This window comes from Hoplias malabaricus, chromosome X2 (assembly GCF_029633855.1).
Source record: "Hoplias malabaricus isolate fHopMal1 chromosome X2, fHopMal1.hap1, whole genome shotgun sequence".
In the NCBI taxonomy this organism is placed as follows: Eukaryota; Metazoa; Chordata; class Actinopteri; order Characiformes; family Erythrinidae; genus Hoplias; species Hoplias malabaricus.
In genome coordinates, this window is record NC_089819.1 from 41,391,503 (window position 1) to 41,413,535 (window position 22,033).

The 22,033-nt window shown below is 38.1% G+C and overlaps 1 protein-coding gene across 1 annotated transcript in view; it reads right to left on the reverse strand.

Moving 5' to 3' along the window:
- The window catches only part of LOC136677109 (protein phosphatase 1 regulatory subunit 29-like), an 86,379-nt gene that overhangs the window by 53,273 nt on the left and 11,073 nt on the right, over positions 1–22,033 (reverse strand). The window contains exon 2 of the mRNA XM_066654525.1: positions 10,805–10,898. The gene's annotated coding sequence lies outside the window, so the exon portion shown is untranslated. The remainder of the gene's footprint in view (positions 1–10,804; positions 10,899–22,033) is intronic.

A 22,033-nucleotide genomic window follows, 5' to 3' on the forward strand; every position in this document is an offset into this window, starting at 1 on the left:
GAAAAATATAAATCCATCAGTATTAAGAGCTTCTTACAATAAATATAAGGCCCTCTGTGTGTGGGTGTTGAAGGTTAGCTGACATCTAACAGTTTCCCCAGTTTGTTCCTGGCCTTGTCAATGAAATTCTCCCATTAAGCCCATGCAAGGAATCTTTGGTCTAAGCTAGATTTCTATATGAAATAAATGAATCCGATGTTTGAAGATCTCTGCTGGAATGCCCTGTGATAAACAGCTGATGTTGAAATAAATATGAGTCTACTATTAAATATTAACACCTGAAGTTCAATCAACATGTCTTTAGGTGTAAGAGCAATTGAGATGCTTAAAACATATTCACTCAAACTACCACTACTACAGGTAAATGTCTGAGGTGTATTTAGTCAGCTATTATGAACATGTAAATATATCAGTCTCTCCAAGCCAAGTGAACCAAACATTACACTTCCACTACAAGAGGTCACAATGCCTGTGATCTTTGACTGTGAGGAGGTTAGTCATGGAGCTGATTTGCATATTAATAGAAAGGTTCATGATTGGAATAATAAAAAAAAAACATGTTTTATAAAATTTTGAGCATGTCTTCTCACCATTTGCTTTTACAGTCTGTTTTCATGCTCAAAATGGGGCTAATGTGTTTACAAAACTCCGGTGTCAGTAAATGGTCTTTCTCTCTGTTAAAAGCAGAACAACTGCTTTTTTGAAGGATTTTACAGAATAAAGAGACCTCCATATATTGAAAAGCATGAACCAAGATGAAGATATTGCTCTATTCCTACTCCATTGGTGGGCAATATTTACTTATTTTGCTATAGATGGAACTGACTCTAAATTTGGGATAACACAAATTGCATGAAAGTAAACATAGATTAAAAGTGTTACAAAACTAAACAACTTGAGTTACAAATGAATATCTGTGGTAATTTAAAGAGTGAATAAAAACAAGTTCAACTTCAACCATGTAACAGTTGTTTTTCCCTTCAAACATTCTGTTCCACCTTAAAAGACACAGAGCTTCTGAACTTAAATCAAACAAGAAAACAGCATTTTCCCACAATCGTAGATATTCCTTTTAAGGGCAACATAACAATCAGGTTGCAAAGGGTCTAACCAGAAATGCTTGTGACTACTTTACAATTATACCTGTCTGTTGTTCAAATGTTATCAGGATTCAATCCTACTAGTCACATTACATGCCCAGGTGTAGACAGGGTTAATAAACCAAAAACAGCTCTCAAACTGGAGTCTGACACTGACAAAACCCATTAAAGACCCCTTCTAACCATCAATAAACCCCCTAAAAGCTCATCCCTGTTCATAAGCATGAAGCTATTTCCAAGGATAATAACCTGCCACTTACCTGCAGCTTGAAAACCCCTCCCCAAAAGTTGACAAGATTGGCTCAGTAGGTTTATGCCACAAGAAAACCCTGGCTGTCTGAATCCATTAGTTTGAGGTTGTATCTTAATATATGTCAGTGTTTAAAGACAGTCTTTAAGCAGTGTCAAAATGGAAATGTTCAATCATGTTCCTGCTTATTTCACTTAATGTATGTTTCTAGCAAACCAAAATTTAAAGAAAATGCCACATGGACATGTTACCAAGGTAAAAGATTTGATTTTCACTGAAATGAGTCCTTGGAAACCATACTATAAAAGATAAATTGCTTTTTGCCATTTACCTCATAAGTCACATGTTTGAGTGGGGAATGACGTCACACCTGAGTTGACCACATTCCAGTTAACCATTCAGAAATCCCCATGCTCTAGGTTTTCATTGTTAACTTGTACTCTTTCACACCTGCACAGAAATCCAGAAATGTTCTGGGGTTTCTTTTGCACACATTGCACAGGCTTCATGCCTAAAGCACGTTTCATTTCCTACTGTGAGAGTGCACCTGACACAGAAAATCTTCCGTTGTGAGCTGCATGTGTGAAAGACCATCTCCGGACCCGATACTCCCGAGTTTCTCTAGAAATTCTCCGGAGTTCATGTGTGAAAAATGCATTAGAAATAGCAGTGGATATCAGAGCATTGTGAAATAATTCACACATTCAAACCATGGAAACACAAACACATACAGCAGTGGGAGGGTACTGTGTGTACAACACATCTAGACTGTAGTGCTAGTAATCTGTATGTTACTACTGCTTTCACAAACTGATATGCAGGCAGCCATCTTGGATTCAGAACTCTGGGTTGTTGAGTCTGCTAACTTCCTGAGTAGGAAATCCTACTTGTGAACGTGTTCCAGTTAAAATGTATTAACTGGAGCTCGAAGATTTTAAAATTTTCAATTTATCTGATATGATAAAAAACAAGGATGGGGAGATTGTGGGGAGGGTTACAGTTTCATGATGTTAAGTTAGCTTAATGTAGCAATATTCATATTTAAATTCTTACTCAGCTCATAATTCAGATCATTGGCAATCAGTGGAAAAATCAACACAGAATTAACCAAATCTCAGTTTGCAAGGTTGTTGTTTAGCACACGACGTGACAGCAGAGATTTTCCAAAAAACCACATTCATGCTGTTCACAGTAAAATCCAGCTTAGACCAGAAATTCATTATATGGACATAACTTTAGAGGTTGGTTTGAAACCGCTGCAGTGCTAAAACTACCTGTCCTAAATGCTAAAATGGGAATAAATCTAAAAGAACTGAAGAAATAAGAAAAAACATATTGAGCAAATAAGAGGACAGAGAGAGTGAAGAGAAAACAAGAAAACAACAGCCCCACAACACAACAGGATAAAGGGGGGGGGGGGGGGGAGCGAGAGAGAGAGAGAGAGAGGAACAATATATATATAGGACACAGTTGATATTTACCTAAACAGTTGATGGAGTCACCAGGTGAGTTACTATTAGACTGGAGATAAATGAATGCACACACGCACACACACGTCACCCACAGAGGATGCCATTCGTTAATCAAAAAGAATTAACACGAACAAAGCAACATCAGACAGCAGTCCCTCCCTTATTCTCCAGCGTGCTCTCTCTCTCTCTCTCTCTCTCTCTCTCTCTCTCTCTCTCTCTCTCTGTGTGCATGTGTAACTGACTGAGACTCCACCCTGTGTTGTACTATAAAATAAATATGCAGTGACTCTGCTGACAGCTGCAGGTCTGGTTGCATCTGATTCTTTATTCATGGATGACATTATTAGGAAATCTCCCTTTAAACCTTGTCTTTCTGAAGGAGAACACCCCTCATTCCTCTGTCTGCATCACTCTCCTCCCCCCTAGAAATAGCAGACAGAGTGAAAACACAACCAGCCAAAGCAAGAACTGCTAAAGGACCTACTCTCAGCACTATCTTATAAACACATACATATACACTGTGATGAACGCATAATGAGCGCATAAACGGGTATGAATTCAGTGTTTATCTTAAACTGGTTTAGGCTGGTTTATGTTGGTTGCAGTTTGGATTTGCAGTACTCAGTCGAGTTCATGCTTGTTAGCCAGCATACAGCATGCAAAACACTACATAAGCTTATTAATGCTTTTTTTTTCCCAGGTAGTGTTGCTAAATAAATCCATACCAAACAGCATGTTAACAATAAAATCTAAACAAACAGAGGGAGAAGGAGAGGGAATTATGGGGACAGGGAACATGAGGCCAGTGCAAAAGTATTCAGTACAGAGAATATGCTAGTTCATGCTGTTTGAGGGAGAGGGAGGGACAGGAGTGGGAGGGGAGACAGAGAGAGAGAGAGAGGGTTAGGGGGCTGGGAGAGGGATGGTAGGGAGAGGTAAAGAGAAAGGTAGAGGGAGACAGACTGGGAGCATGAGGGGAAAATTAAAGGGATGTGGAAAGGGAGAGTGAGAATAGGCAGAGGTGAGGACAGGGGATGGGGATAGGGAAAGGGTGAGGGTGTGTGTTGGCTTATATATATATAACGCACATTACTCAGATTCACCGGAACAATAACCTTTTCTTACCACAAAAAAGTAGTATCTATGTCTCGTGTCATGAAATCATTGTTAGGGCATTGCCACCTCAAGAGTTTAAAGAAGCAGAAACAGTAAAAAGTTTGATTAAGAAGAGTTTAATCCAATAAATTCATAAACATATTACACTTAATCCATTAAAAGGCTTAGAACAGTGCTTGTAACTGTGGGAAAGCCAGAACGTTTCCAGTTTTGCACGTTCATTCATTCATTGTATGTACCTGCTTATCCAGCCCGATCTATGGCGTCGGATCCAATTGAAATCTGAGAGAAAATAATTGCGTGCGAGGAAAAACCATGTCAGGCAAAGAATAGTGCTCTCATAAACGGGAAAACATTTCCCAAACGAAAATACAATTTGATTGAAGAAAAACCCACATTCTGTGAGGACAGTCAAGGTTCTCCCTGTGCACTAGGACAAAATACATTCCAAAACAGAGTAAACACAGAAGCACTTGAGTCAAACCAATACTTATTTTCATTCTCAATTTAATGTCTCCTACGTATATTTACCATAACAGCAGGAGTATAATAGTAGTAATAATGGTATACACACAAATGAAGAAATGAAGGTTTATTACCCAAAGCTTATCATGCTTTCATTTTCAACAATGGATGTTTTCTCTCTCCATTAACAGTTTAATGAACTTGGATGCACTAGGACCTGGGAGAGCTGTTGCTGCTAGCTTTGGCTTGGTCTGTATTGCTTTCTTGACAGAATGCGCGCATGGTGTATAGGTATAGTGAGTTCCTGAGTTCCTTCCAATAATTTGATCCCCTCTGTCAACGTCTCATTAAACTAGAGGTGCAAAAAGAGTTAAATCACATTCTCTACACTTGTCCTACCTCCCTGTAACATATGACCAGTGTGGGAGGTGTAGATTAATTCCCCACCAGTGTCAAGAACCAATCTACGCTATTGGATGAATGTAAAGTAAGCCTGCTGAAGAAGCCAGTTAAAATGCATTTAACTCATTAAATTTAAGGCAGACTGAATTGATGCTTATGTTCTATCCTGATGTTATGACTTTATATATTAGAGATACCTGTATATAATGAGTTAATAGTTATTCATCACTCGTTTTTCTACCTGTAGATGGATATTAGAACATTTTTTAAAAGGCAGCAGCTCCTCCAAAGACCAGTCAAGCAAGAGGATTTATTTTACAGTTTAAAGAAATCATTCTAATTAATTTTAATAGGCTCTTGATGCTGAGTGCAGAATGTGGTTTGGCATTGTCTTGCTGAAATAAGCAGGGATATCCCTGAAAAAGACGTCGCTTGGATGGCAGCATATATTGTTCCAAACTTGAACCTTGTAGTGTATTCAATTGAATATAGGTTGAAAAGGATTTGCAAATCATCGTATTCTGTTTTTGTTTATGTTTTACACAATGTCCCAACTTCATTGGAATTGGGGTTGAAAGTAAAATTGATAATAAATTATTTATAATAAATCTTTATATGAAAATTAAAAAAAAAAAAAATAATTGAGACAATACTTTTGCTGTCAAATGTCACATTCATACATTCACATTATTAAACAGAACTACAACTATAGAACAAATACACATGAATTGTACCAGTTTTTATTTTAAATATTTGAGCATATTTGGGACCTGATACTGTAAATAACATTGTGGCTTTGCTTTATCTGTACCTTGGCAAAGAAACTTGCTGCTATGAGGCAATTACCCCCCCTGGTTAAAGCTTAGACCCCCTAATCATTCATCTCTAGTGATGGCCCTGGTGTGGGACAAACATTGAGTGAGGGGAAGAGGGAGAGAGAGGGTATTCAGGGACATGTACGAAATAGGAAGATGGAGACAGAGAGGTAGACGGAGGGGAAATTACGGAGACCGGGAGAGAAATAGGGAGAGGTAGCAGGAGTAATATGGAGAGCAAGATGAAGGCAGGTTGATAAGCTAGGTTATGTTGTCTGAGCTAGAGGGAGGCAGAGGAAAGGAAAGGAGGGAAAAGGGAATGGGTGAAAGAGAGTAGGGTGGCAACTTCTACCCATTTGTAATTAATAGGAATATCACTATGATGTCATTTATTGGGCGTGGCCACAGATTAAGCTCTGTGGCGTTTTACATGACGTATAGTAAACAGTGATCAAATGCTTACTGTGTTTGTCAAAATGCACAGATTCTAATGTTTGGATCTGGTTTTGAACTCAGTGCGACGTTAATCACAGCGAGTGGAGGTGTGAATCCCACTCTTTAGCCGGAGCAGATGGTGTATTCTCTCAGAATTTGTAAAGTGCTAATGAGGCTTAGCTCTGACTTTCAGTTATCTTTTGAGAAAAAAACAGCCGGATGGACCTCTAAAGACTTCTGGATCCCTCTCACCATAAAGATGTTTATTAAACAACAACAAAAAATATGTAAAACTGTCTCTAAAGTCTGTTTGCTTCACCTCCTGCTGAAGATGGGAATTACCAAAATTCAATCTGGCAACCCAGGAGAGAATGAGCTAATACAAACATTTCTGAAAATATACTATATGTTTACAAAAATGCATGGACACTCTTTATCAAAACTGCATAAAAAAACATGTGTAGATGTGATTGTGCTGAATGACATACAAACTACTCTTCATGTTAGTCATGCCATTTCGTACGAGTTGGAAACAAGCAGATATTTGAGGGCAGCTGATGAATCAGTTTCAAGCACCAACAAACTCCAAGCCGTGAGTCATTAGCTTGTAGTTAATTGCAAAGTGTGGAAATGTAAGTACACTGCTTCCACTATAGACCAAACTTCATAAAGTTAAAATTACAATGAATGGAAAATGTGGGATAAGAAAACAGATAAATTTTATTACATTTTTTTAAAGATGGTAAAATGATTGTGTAGTGTGGTTATTTTTCTAAAGTGATATATTTAAACAGTGAAATACTGTAGTGTATAATTGGACTAGCTTGGAATTGCACTAGCTTTGTTCATATTTTATTTCTTGGGCTGTAATTGTATATAAAAAGTGTAATAAATCCTTAAATGGAAGCAAGACAGCGGCAGCAGCATTGGTTTCCATCGGTTTAAATATACATATAATTACATCCTCATTTTTATTTTATTTTTATACTTCTTATTATAGCTATTATAGATGATGTTTACATTTTTTATTATTATGGGCATATCAAGCACTTTTTCACTGTTAAATTTCTATGCTCAAATTTACCCATTTACATTTTTTTTTCAAATTTCACTTGCAGCAGACATGAGTTTGATCATAGAAACACACTTAAGACAAAACATGAATACTAAATGGTAAGTGAAATTTGCATACCCTCATTTTACAATAAGATTTGACCATACACAACTCTGATAATAAAGTTCCACTGAATATACCATCAGTCCTCCTCATTCAAGCTCCACTCTCACTTCAGATCTGAACCATAGTGTTCATGCTTTCACAGTGAGAACTATCATGTCAGAACTATGGGTTCCTCTTTCACTTCCGGAGTCACATCACACCATCTCTCCATCCATCACTCATTCCTCATGTCTCCCTCTCTCTCTCTCTCTCTCTCTCTCTCTCTCTCTCTCTCTCTCTCTCTACTTTCACTTTAATCTTTCACTGTATTTTCTTGGTGTTTATAATTTTTAAATCAAGAGTTTCACAGAAAAATACCTCCCCATTATAAAACTAAAGAAGCTGAACTGTCACTTTAATAGTTGTCTATACATAAAGTGCTAACAGTTAATAAATGGTTCCATTTATAAAGAAAAATGTGTGTTCTTCATTTCTGCCAGCATTTCAATGTTGTTCTGCTTCTCTCGCTTTCTCTCTCTCTCTCTCTCTCTCTCTCTCTCTCTCTCTCCCTCTCTCTCTCTCTCTCTCTCGTCAAGGGAACCGAAGCTGTTTCTAATTAAGGCAGCAGCTTCATTAGCCAGCACTGCTACTGGAGATATTTACACTTCAAAGACAGAGAGAGAGAGAGAGAGAGAGAGAGAGAGAGAGAGAGAGAGAGAGAGAGAGAGAGAGAGAGAGAAAGAGAGAGAGAGAGAGAGAAAGAGAGAGAGAGAGAGCGAGAGAGAGAGAAAGAGAGAGAGAGAGAGCGAGAGAGAGAGAGAGAGAGAGAGAGAGAGAGAGAGGCATGCGTAAGAGTCATTGTGGTAGGGCAAAAGAAAAACATATTCTGGTGATTGGAATTAAAATAAGTAGAAGCAGAAGTCAAATAATAAATAAGAAAGAGCACTGTAAAATAAGAAGAAATGATAAATGAACACAGAGGAAGAATAACATCTTCAAGCCTAAGATGACATCACATTTTTCTGGCTATATAAGTCATGCATGCTCAAACCCTTCCAAATCTACATTCCTCAACCCAACTACTCATACTTTTATAACAAATTGATGTAAGCATGTATGGAATGACAGATGGAAGTAAGGATGAATGGATGGATAGTTGGACAGATTGATAGTCAAACACAATCTCATAAGCCAATCACATTCGCTCTCATCATATATGTGACCAATGGGAATCACTCTCAAGCCCCACAGCAAATCAAATACTATCTCTTAAAGTCTTCAGTTAATCAAATAAAATGTCCTCAATGCCTGTGCCAATTAAAGGCTACATTCACGATTGTAATAAAAAAAAAAAACACACACACATTTGATACAATTCAAAAGATGTTTCCTCACCATTTGATAGCTCTGCAGTCTGTTTGCGTGCTAGACACAGGCCTAATGTGTTTACAAAGCCCCAGTGTCAGTGTAAATCCAAACTGTCTTGGTCTGGTATACTAGGCTTTCACTCTCTCTCTCGACTCAAGGCTCATGACCATTTTTAGACAACAGAGAGAACTACAGATGTTGAAAAGCCTAAATGAGGACATTGCTCTATTCCTGCACCATAGGTGGGTAATATTTTCTTAATTTTGCTGTTTCAGATCAATTAATGTGTAAATGTCTCCAAATTTACAGCAAATTTAGGGTGACTGTATTTTGGATTTCAAAAAAGAGGACACTTGGGGCAGACAAACACGTGCCTTTATGGACAGATAATATTCCTTTCCATTCAACTTAAACAATAATAATGAATAATAACAAATTATAAAAATAGTTTGTCTTGTCAGTTGCTGAAAGTGTGTGTATGATCATGGAAGCCTGTTATTTTCTGTTCATACCAAGCTACACAACTGAAGCACCGTGTTGAGATTATAAGTAACTACTTTCCCAGAAAGCAACAAGACAACATTTTAACATTTCTAAAACCAAGCACCTTAACATTTTATCAACCAAGTAATCTACACTAGATAAAGAAGCTGGACATCACGGAGAACTAGATATTTATTACTGACTTATATTTCTATAAAGGTCTGACTGATAACACGGTGCTGTAATTAATTCACAGCCTCATTTATTTTGGGTAACACCTCACCCTTTAAGCCGTTCTGGCTTTAATAATCTGGAGATTTTGACCGTTTTCAAATAAAGTTAAACAAAAAGCTGTGCAGACGTAATTTACTCGTCAGTAAATACTGCATATATAATGAATAGGGCACAGTTTCGGACACAGCATGAGATGTTGATCTCCTAATCCAACCAATCAAACCCTAAACTCTGCAACCAATTAAATACAATACGCTAAACTCCTCAGCCAATCAAGTACAACTACCTAAATACTGTTGCCAATCATATGCAAGCTTTTAAACTCTCCATCCAATCAAATATAATTTACTAAATATAATAGACCATCAAGTACAAACCCCTGCTTTCTGTTAAGCATGCTGAAATTCTGGTCCATGCATTCATTTACTTCCACTTAGACTACTGTAATTCTCTCTTCATTGGCCTTCCTTCTAAGACCATACACTCCCTTTAGTGTGTTCAGAACTCTACTGCTCCGGTCCTCTCTTATTCTAAAACATCAGCTCATATCACCCCTGTTCTTCATCAGCTCCACTGGTTACCAGTCTCACTCGATATTCAGTTTAAAGTTCTCCTGCTCACATACAAAGCTCTGCATGGCCTGGCGCCAGTGTACCTTTCTGAACTTTTACACTCCTACTGTCCTACAAGATCACTGAGGTCCTTTGAGAGCGGTCTCTTGTCAGTACCAAAATTTAAATTAGTTACCGCTGGTGGTAGATCATTCAGCGTGATGGCACCCAAGCTCTGGAATTCTTTTTACCACAAAGTCTTCGTCTCTGCTCTTCATTTTCTGCCATTAAATCCCAGCTAAAGACCTACCTCCTTCTCTCAGTACTTCTATCAAATACAACCTCCTTAATTCTTTGACTCCTGGTGTCACAGTCTGACTTCTGTGTTGATTGGAGTTTCAGAAGCTGATACTGAAATGCAGCACTTAATTACAATCAAATTAAAAGCTAATTACCTCCATTAACTGATTTATGACATGTAAAAATGACGCTGAAAAGTTTTGGAGGATCAATTTCAGTTGAGTCTAATATATATATATATATATATTATATATACACACACACACATGCACACACATAACATTTACACTATTTCCATAAACATTTACATGAGAGAATGCTTTGTGATTCAATCTACAATTCAGCACAGCTATCATCCTCATTTGCATGTTAATTCATCCCATCAATTATTCATCAGTATCGCTGGCATCTGATTGGGCATAATTTATGTCAGCTTTGTTATTTGCATCCACGTTTAATCACTGATCAAGTTCCCAAAGTGACTTACATTAACAGAGCCGAAGTGATTTGTTCAAGGACATCAAAGCCCCTGAACCAGCTTAAACTATACACAATACCTCCAAAAGATTTTGGACACTTTTCATCCAGGAATTCTTCAGAGATGAAGGGTATTAACTGGAGTTTCAACCAATGAATTTGGGATGAGTACCTTACCTCACCAATTATTATATGGCTGAATGCCATCGAATCCTCCCAGCAATGTTCTGACATCTGGTGTGAAGCATTCCCAGAAGAGCTGAGACTGTTACTGCAGCAACAGAGGAACAAACTTCAGATTAATTCCCTTCATTTCAGGTGGAATGTTGGGTAAGTAGGTGTACAAAATGTTGACCTTCAAGGCAAAGTTCATGATTGTAATAAAAAAAAAAACACTTCTTATAAAATTCAGAGGATGTTTCCTCAACATTTGCAAGCTCTCTAGTCTGTTTGCGTGTTCAAAATCAGTCTAACACCTTTAAAGATCACCTTAAAAGTCAGAATTTAGAGCAGTGTTTCCCCATAAACATAGCTCCTTTAAGGAGCTGGTGTTTCTAATAAACGGAAGGAATAGTTCCTGCTGGTTTTAATCTAGAGTTTTGTCAGTTGGTCAAGACGGTGTTTATTTTTCATTATCCACATATTCATGAACTCAGGAGGAGACAAATTGTTTCAAACATGCGCAAACACACACACACACACACACACACCAAATCAGCAGCATCACATTTGAGGGTATGCTGTTATACCAGCACAACTAAGGTCCAGTCATAAACATAAGGCTGCAGGCCAAGAGCCAAAGATTATCACAGCAAAAGCCTGACCTTAAGTGTGATATTGCACTTACACAAATGTTCTACAGGAGCTACTTATAATTTGTTTACTTAATCATTTATTTGGTTCCAACCACAGAAATATTTCCTCAACTAGACTGCGACTGGGCTGCTGCCAAGCAACACGTATATGTTCTCCTGTACACTAGTGTGCTACTTGGTGTAGGTCTATGTTACCACAAGCAAAATACTTTGCATCATGTACATTTAAATGTATAAACACACCCAAAATCAGAGGTCATTGCTGAAGCTTCTGAGCCCCATCTTTACTCCCTCTCATGTGAAATTGCTAATGATTAATAGAACACTGCTGTAAAGTGGAGTGATACATGTAGATGCAAATGTCCCTGTGCTGTTATACCCTCAGGGAATATCTTTTGTTTAATTACATTACTCGGTCAGATGTAAATTTTATATAAAAGGGTTCATTAAAGGGGTACATTATACTTTAAGAATTATACAGCTCAAATAGAACAGCAACATGTGTTCTTCAAGAAAAAAAAAATCTTGTTTACAAACCTAAATTTGTGGCTCATTTGTATTCAAACATTTTCATACAGATTTCCCATTTATTAGATTTGGATACCACTCTGATTCATCTGATCACCCAATGAACCAATCGAATCTATAGTAAAATTGTTTAGTGATGGCTTCTCCAAATGTTAGCTCCAGATGCCACATGGAGTGTTTCATGACATATAAGTAATTTTATAAATGTATTTATAAATAGTTACAATCATAAATTTAGGGTTTATACAGAACTCTTAAACAGTTAAAGACCCCTACTATGGAAAACCTACTTTTTCACAGTTTTCTGAAATAAACAAGTTTGAAGTCCATACAGTCCATTAATGCAACTAAAACAGAATTCAGATTTACTGTATATCTGATGTTAACAAACTCCTACCCATTCACCCAAAAAGAAATTTATTCTTGCCTATTCAATCTGAAGTTATAAGGAGTGTTGTGTTTTGAATGATGTACAATGCAGGGCAGCTTTTTAATACTAAGTAGAAAGGGAAATGAAAAAAATGTAAACACTTTATGTTCTTTGATTTTTGTTGGAATTATATTTAAGTGATTCTCTATAACTGAAAGTTTGTGTGTGTGTGAGTGGGTGTGTGAGTGGGTGGGTGATTTCATAAACAGCAATGATATATTAGAGCGAGTAGTATGATATTCTGATGGCATTTCATCACTTTCACTGCAGTGTGCTTATATATGTGTTGGTGAAATGCAGATGAGATGGATTTACATGTTTATCAACCTTTGTCTTTATCATTTCATTGCTATTTTGCAATTCAAATTAGTCTCTTTATGTATTTCTTACATCTGCAGGCTTACGCATATATATTTCAGTATGTATATGAGTTTCAGTGATACCTGAAATAAAAAAAAAAACGTGTTTTATAAGTTGATTTTTCAATCCTAAATACTGTGCTGACATTTCTGATGAGACTAAATAATATTCCACATATAGGGAGTGGGGCAATCAAAGGTAAGCTGTAGTGTACAAAATGCATGCTACATAGAAAAGATATAGAGAAACTGGGACAAATAACAGCTGAGCAAATTGTGGTGTCTTCTAATCCAATAAACAGCAGAGAAAATCAAGCTCAATTCTCACTTCAGATTTGAACATATTCACATGTTTGTGTCCATCCTTCCAGTGTGAGAATCAACACAATGTGTCAAAAATTATGTAGAGCCATCAGAACTTCCACAGAGTCCACATTGGGAAAAGTAAATAGACCTAGATAGTAGTGTTTCTCAGAATAGTGAACTGACCACCTCAGAGCCCAGATCTAAAGATCACTGAATGTGATTGGAAATCACTTGAAGCACAGGCAGTAAATGAAAAACCAACTGAACAGGAGATGTGGATGTAGATTTGTTTGACAAATGTAAAGTGAATGTCCTGGAATGAATTGACACTGGTGTAAAGGGTTGACACAATTGTCACTGAACATTCATTCATTATCTGTAACTGCTTCATACTGTTCAGGGTTGTGGTAGGTCTGGATTTTACATGGAATAACTGGACACAAGGCAAGAACACAACCTGGATAGGGGGCCAATCCATCACTGATGCAGTGGTTTTAATCTTATGGCTGATAAGTGTATTCATATTCGAATGCACTACAGTACAAATGTGCATTTCTCATGTGTTTGTATATGCAAATATCTCCAAATTGTTTGCCGTCACACACACACACACACACACACACACACACATACACACACAGTAGATGTCATCCAAAAAGACACTGGCAGTTCTGTTTGTGTGAATGAGCAATGGAGCATATGTTTAACACACTCTGAGAAAACAGAAGGCCAGAAACTATCCACAGGAAAACAAGCAGCACTCAAACACAGCTAGAAGGTTGTGGACATCTCAATTCAACCAAGATTTCTTCTGAAATTAAGGGGTTTGTTCCACTTTACTACATTAATAGTGTCAATTCTGGAGAGGCTTTCCAATATGTGTTGGTGTGTTGCTGTGAGGATTTGATGGTATTCAGCCACATAAACATTAGTAATGTCTGATGGTTAGTTCTCAATCACAAAAAACACTCCACCTTATCCAAAAGGTATTGGATGGAGCTTCATCACTCCAGAGAACCCAGCTCCACAGCCTAATGTTTGGTGGCTTTAAACCCCTATGTCCTTGGCACTGCTTCATGCATATTTTTTTTTACATCTTTTCCTCTGGAGAGTAGCAGCTGCACATGAGTCTAAGGTCACGGAGCCCAATGTAAAATATCTATCTGAGGGGTCATCATGGGCACTGGACCAGCAATCTTTGGACTGGTAGACAATACATTTTGAAGAAGCTGGAGTGCCACTACATGAATGCCATCAATTCCTTACAGCAATGTTCTGACATACAGTTAGGTCCATATATATTTGGACTATGACACAAATTTTTTACTGTTTACTGAAAAATGTCCAGACTTTCAGCTTTCATTTGAGGGCATTAAAATTGGATGAAGGGTTTAGGAGTTTCAGCTCTTTTATGTGCCACCCTGTTTTTAAAGGGACCACATGTAATTGGACAATTGACTCAAAGGCTATTTCATGGACAGGTGTGGGCAATTCCTTTGTTATGTCATTCTCAATTAAGCAGATAAAATGCATGGAGTCAATTTGAGGTGTGGTGCTTGCATTTGGAAGATTTTGCTGTGAAGAAAACATGCAGTCAAAGGAGGTCTCCATGCAGGTGAAACAAGCCATCCTTAAGCTGTGAAAACAGAAAAAAATCTGAGAAATTTCTACAATATTAGGAGTGGCAAAATCTACAGTTTGGTACATCCTGAGAAAGAAAGAAAGAAAGCACTGGTGAACTTATCAATGCAAAAAGACCTGGACTCCCACAGCAGACAACAGTGGTGGATGATCGCAGAATAATTTCCATGATGAAGAGAAACCCCTACACAACAGCCAACCAAGTGAAAATCACTCTACAGGAGGTAGGCGTATCAGTATCCAAATCGACCATAAAGACATGACTGCATGAAAGTAAACACAGAGGGTTCACTGCACAGTGCAAGCCACTCACATCACACACCCACATCTAAAAAAGCCTGCTCAGTTCTGGAAGAACATTCTTTAGGCAGATGAAACCAATATCAACTTCTACCAGAATGATGGAAAGAAAAGTATGGCGAAGGCATGGTACAGGTCATGATCCAAAGCATACCACATCATTTGTAAAACATGGCAAAGGCAGTGTGATGGCTTGGGCATCTGAGGTATTCAGAGACATACCGTGTTCTCAAATCCAGCAAAATGGTCGGTGTTTCCTAATGCAGATGGACAATGACTCAAAACATGAAGCCAAAGCAACCCAGGAGTTTATTAAAATAAAGAAGTGGAATATTCTTGCAAGGACAAGTCAGTCATCTGATCTCAACCCAATTGAGCACTAAACTTCAGACAGAAAGGCCCACAAACAAACAAACAGCAACTGAAAAACTCTGCAGTAAAGGTCTGGCAGAGCGTTAAAAAGTAGGAAACAGCCTCTGGTGATGTCCATGAGTTCAAGACTTCAGGCAGTCATTGTCAAGAAAGGGTTTTCAACCAAGTATTAGAAATTAACATTTTAATCAGAATTATTCAATTTGTGGTGGCAAGGTGGCGCAGCATGTAGTGTTGCAGTCACACAGCTCCAGGGGTTTGGAGGTTGTAGGTTCGAGTCCCGCTCCGGGTGACTGTCTGTGAGGAGTTGGTGTGTTCTCCCCATGTCCACGTGGGTTTCCTCCAGGTGCTCCGGTTTCCTCCCACAGTCCAAAAACACACGTACGTAGCAGTGGTGGATGCTGGTCTTTCAAGGAGGGGAAGCTCAATTTCGGCCTACATTATTAAATGTGTCAGTTTATTTATATGTAAATTCTACCCTCCATTCCTTTTCAAGAAATTGATCTTTGACCCTGTCGTACCAACAAGGCGTCTTTTCCAGGGACTTGACTAGTGCCCTCTCAATGGCCAGCAGAGCTAGGCTGCTTAAATGGCCTTGGTCCATGTGAAGTGTGTCCGCCTATGTGACGAGTGCTTTGTGACGGTGGAGGGGCTCAGCAGCACCCGCTGGACAGAAACTGCGATAGAAGTCAGAAAGGGTGATAGAAGTCAGTCTCCAAACACAAGCAGCTACAAAAAACACAACCAGAAAAAGAAGCTCGATTTGTCACTAGTCATTTTTAACAAAGAAAATGCCGCTAAAAGGAATTAGAAAGTCTCCGGTTCAACTCAGAACAGAATGAAAATATAACGCTCCCACGGATCTCTACACCAAAGGATCGCTGATTCGCTCATTTCGCTGTCAATCATAAAGGGATTCAGCCTCAGACAGATCATCCAATCATCATGCAGAAGCTGAGGCCAGCCCACTGCCCCATAGACCCCCAGAGACGCTGAGCGTCCGATGGACAGGACAAAGCCCAGCTTGTATCCAATGACTCGTCTCGTTTCGCTGCACTTCGCTGCTTCGCTATTGAGCGTCCACACTGTTTAAAGCACTGTCTTTACCAGTGATAAGAAGCTGATTGTGAACAAAAGCTGAGCGTGTTGTAGTGCATATTTATTCAATGACATGTACACACAACAGTATATATTTGATCACTTATTTTTTGACATTTTAGGGGAAGCTGAGCTTCCCTTGCAGTCTTAGAGCAATCGCCTCTGGTACGTAGGTGGATTGGCAACTCAAAAGTGTCCATAGGTGTGAGTGAATGTGTGTGTGTGTGTGTGTCTGTGTTGCCCTGTGAAGGACTGACGCCCCCTCCAGGGTGTATTTCTGCCTTGCGCCCAATGATTCCAGGTAGGCTCTGGACCCACCGCGACCCTGAACTGGATAAGCAGTTACAGATAATGAATGAATGAATGAATGAATTATTCAATTTGTCCAATTGCTTTTGAACCCCTGAAATGAAGGGATTGTGCTTTAGTTCATCACATTTTTATGCAATTATTTTGTACAAACCACTGAATTAAAGCTAAAAGTCTGTACATCAACTGCATCTGAATTGTTTTGTTCAAAATTAATTGTGGTAATGTACAGAACCAAAATTACAAAACATTGTCTCTGTCCAAATATGTAGGGACCTAACTGTATTTAACCTTCATAGAAGAGTAGAGACTGTTACTGCAGTAAAGAGGAACAGCTAAATGATTAATAATTTTTTTTTAAATCTGTAAACACACACACACACACACACACACACAGTAGTTGATCAGTTTCAGTGGGCTGAGGTCAGACTGGCAAGTTTAATGACTGCAGTCAAGCTATGTGTAATGCTGGACATTTTCATTAATTCTAACCGGTCCAACCAACACACACACAAACACAGTGTACTGTTGCTTAGGAACAAATCACACAGCCACAACTTCAGCCCCATAGAAATAATCTCTCCCTCTGACCCACGATGGCGGGTTGAGAAGGAGTACAGGAAGAAACTAAGATCTGGATGAAAAAAAAAAACTAATTCCCCCAGTAAGAAAGAGAGAGATAGAAAAGGTGAAAGTTATGTTCTGGTGCTGCCGATCCACCTTAAATACTGCAGCAGTTACAGGATATCAATAATAGACATCTGATAATGGACATCTGAATTTTTTTTTATTCAGATGTGAGATATGAAAAAAGTTTAGAAAAAACAGTCTCTAAATGCACATATATGCGCGCACACACACACACACACACACACACATAGCTGAGATTAACTCTGTGGCAGCATTACATCCCAATCCTCTTAAAAAAAACCCTCAAATCTCCTCATTACATTCATACTGTGGGAATTAGCCTGAGACCGGACGACACATAATTAACCCGCCAAGTGTGTGTGTGTGTGTGTGTGTGTGTGTCTATACGAGGGATAGAGAGAGAGAGTAAGAAAACCACAAAGTTACATTCTGTAGCCTCCAGTCCACCTTAAAAGATGTAGCAGTTATGTTCTGCTGCCTCTCCCCCACTTAAAATGTTGAGCCAATTACATTCTGGGGTCTCCAGTCCACTCTAACAAATTCCACTGCCTCTGGTCTCTCCCACGTTCTCTCTGGCTCTTTCTATATGTCCCTCGTTCTTCTATATGTGCCTCTCTCTCTGACTATCCTTCTTTTACTAGAGCTCTCTCTCTCTCTCTCTCTCTCTCTCTCTCTCTCTCTCTCTCTCTCTCTCTCTCTCTCTCTGTTCCATTCACAATGTCCACATTTCTTCATATCCATCTGTCATCTTTATTCTCACACTCTATTGCTCTCTCTCTCTCTCTCTCTCTCTCTCGCTCTCTTTCTCTCTTTCTCTCTCTAGTGAAAGGCCCCTTTACCCTCCTTGTCCTTCCATTTTCTTCTCTTTATTTATCTCTCCATCACAGTTCTGCCACTTTCCCCAGCCTCCTCCCTCCGTCTCTCCTCCATTTTCTCATTTTCCCCTCCTTATTTTGCCGTACATCATCCCTCTCTCTCTCTTTCGCATTCCTTCGGCATGGTGTTGCATCACTCTTCTTTTTCTCCTTTATTCTCTATAGTCATTCTGTACTTTTCTGTTTGTGTTAACACAAAATATTCATTAAGCTGAACCAGAAACACAAGAAAGTTCATCTGTCCACAATAAAAGTGAATGCAGCTGTAGACAATTTCTCCAGCTGAAGTTGATTAATATCTTTTTTATGTAACAGAAGATAAATGTTCCATGTTATTTTTTGTGGAATATTGTTTATGTGTGTATATATTTATATATAGATATATGCAATACCAGTCAAAAGTTTCACACATCTCATTAGTCATTGGTGGAATAGGGCTATTCACTGTATAGAACCGTGTACCAGCCCCTACCTCTGCACAACCCAGGTTGTCTCAGTTCTACAAATTAACTCTTGACGAGGCCACGGATGTTCACTGAAAACCATTCCAGGTGACGACCTCATGAAGCTGATATATATATATATATATATATATATATATATATATATATATATATATATAAGGGCTGTGCCATATCATATCTTTCGCGATAATATCGTCATACATTTTAAAACTTAAAAAAAAAATCAATATCATGATAATCATGATATTCTGACTTGTCTGACTCTCAACTACTCTGTGTTTGTTTTTTTTATTTACTGTGAAACTTTAAGGTTACTTTTTGTCTAATTGTTGTTTATACGCACTCACTATATTTTCTGCACTTGCCGTGTGGTACATTTTTATGCTACATTATTTTATACAAAATCAGAATCTTGGTAAATTACTGTTGTTAACAAAATAAGCAAATGTTTGCTGATTTCTTTTGTCATTTCTTTATATTTGAAACTTTTACATTTGTAGTAAAATAGAACTTTTTAATACAACCATTTAATGCTATTAATATATATATATATTACATATGTTTAATTTAATATAATTAATATCAATATAACATTTATTTTGTTGCATTAGTGTGTTCTAGAAATTATTAAAAATATTTTTCAGTGATTTGTTCATGTCGCCAAGAATATCGTTATCACCAAAACACCCTGAAATATCATGATATTATTTCAGTGCCATATCGCCCACCCCTGTGTATGTATGTGTACTAAACCATTTTGAATAACACAAGTTTGTTGACGGAATTTGAGCATTGCCTTGTGTGACTGGATTCCAAGAAATTAGTCATCCACCCTATAGTCTGGACTGAGCCCCAAGTGGTTTTTACCTTTACTCAAATTTGAAGAAAAATCTAAGTGGAAAGTGTTTTTTTGAGTAAAGACTAAATGTAGTTTTTCAGGGAACTGAGAATATACAATAGACCTAACAAATATAACATTAAGTGTAATTACATGAAAAAAATAAAAATTTCATATTTGTTTTACTTCATAGCTATACAGAGAACTCACAGAATGTCCCTTGAGTATAGTGTAATAGGCTTAAACTCCTCTTTCCCACCGTTTAAACTCAGATTAATTTACTTGGCTTTCTCCAATTTCTGGAGACTGAAGCTCTTTTTTCCAGATGTTGAGTCAACCACAGGCTGACAATTACACTCCACAAATTGAGCTTAAAACTGTCACTTTAAATTTCAACAGCAGGCAAACACAGCCATTCTGCAGCTGTTACCATGAGGATCTGGCAACCAGGATAGTCAACATCTGTTTTACTGAGAGGAACTGGCAACCTGGGCATAGATAACACATAGCTCGTAAAACAATCCACTTCAATTACAACTTGTAAACACAATATTATTCAAGAGAGAAACTCCCAAAGGAATTTCAAACGCTTTTAACATTGGAGACTTAAAAAAAAGAAAAGAAAATAAATCAAGAAACCGCATAAATGATCCGTGCCCAGTGTCTATGGCCATGACAGAGATATAACAATACAACACAGATAAAAGGAATATTTGCATTTATAACAATGTGATAAACTATATAGAACATGCCATTTTATATTAATATTTACCAATATATGTATTATGTATGTAATGTGTTGGAAATATGAGCTCATGGAAATTGTGTTAGTCTGAGTAAATAGCACATAAGATTATTATTATTAGCCTTTATTAAAAATATATATGTTTTGTATAGCATGGACACTTGGGTGTCCTTAAAGTGTTTAGTGTTTGTTGGTTGATGAAATGAGTCTAAAAGAAGCAGGCTAAATTTTTAATAACCAAATTACCAAAAAGCCAAACTTTTACTTACTTTTCTATTGAATTATGAATTGCTTAGCGTTTCTCCTGACGTAATAAATTATCTTTAACAGCAAAGGAGGAACCAGATTTGCATTAACTTTGTTCCACCACTCCCAGGTTAGTTCTCTGAAACACAGTTGTCTCCAGAGCACAATGGTAACACAGTTCACACTGATCCAGTGTTTTGGTACTAGCAGTGAACGATGTTATCCGCTAACCCTAGGATGGGTATCGGAGGGACTTATTAAACCAAGCTCTCTTCTACAGAAACCCAATCACTCAACACTGAAAAGGCCAAAGGCATTTATTAGCATAGAACTAATGCTAACGATTGTGTTAACTCTGGCCTTTTCAGTGGCATGAGGGTGAAATAATGGCGATGATAAAGTGCTCTTCTGCTACGGTGAAGAACAAGAAAACTCTTCCGGTGAAGCAAAAAATGAGAGCATTGCTGTGAGTATTTGATTAGAGAGGTCTAAGAAGTTGGATGTATAGTCACTTAAATCTCAGTATTAGATTGAGCTCCATAACTCTAAATCAGGGGAGCCCATACATTTCTGGCTTGAGATCAAATTTTCCAGAGAACAGGTCATCATCAGGGGTGGTGGCGAGCTGGGTTGTACAAACTACTTCAGAAACTATTTCAGCAACAGCCGTTTTCACTTAATTTACTTCCATTTTCACTTAATTTACTTTTATTAGATCAATTCTGGGTGGCGCAGAGGCACAACAGGTAGTGTCGCTGTCACACAGCTCTAGGGATCTGGTGGTTGGGGGTTTGTTCACAAAGCAACACACACATGGACACTTTCGAGTCATCAATCCACCTACCAGTGAGTGTTTTTGGACCATGAGAGAAAACCGGAGTACCTATAGGAAACCCACATGGACACATGGAGAACACACCAAACCCTTCACAGTCAGTCACCCAGTGTGGAACTTGAACCCACAACCCCAGGACCCTGAAGCTATGTCACTGCAACACTATCTGCTGTGCCACCATGCTAGCCTTATGGAACAGTATGTCCAAAGTTGGTTAAACCTTAAAAGTATATATTAAAATATTGGTAAGTTGCATTATTAGTATTAATGGTGATCAGATTAAAGGAAAAAATGGCCATCATTTTTTGCGGTCTCTCTTCTGTTTTTCATGATTCTGCAGATGGGAAGACTTAGGACCTGAAGTATTTTCACAGAACCACTATGGTTGTGAAGTAATATCCAGCTAATTAGATTACCACACCACTAATGCATATGAGCCAGCCATTGGGACAGCACATAGCAACTCTTTAGCCATGCCGACAAATCAATATGAGAGAGAGAGAGAGAGAGAGAGAGAGAGCTAGCTCAGCAAGAGAACAGTATCTGGATCTTCTCTCTGGAGAACTCACTCAAACTAGCATAGCAAAACAGCAT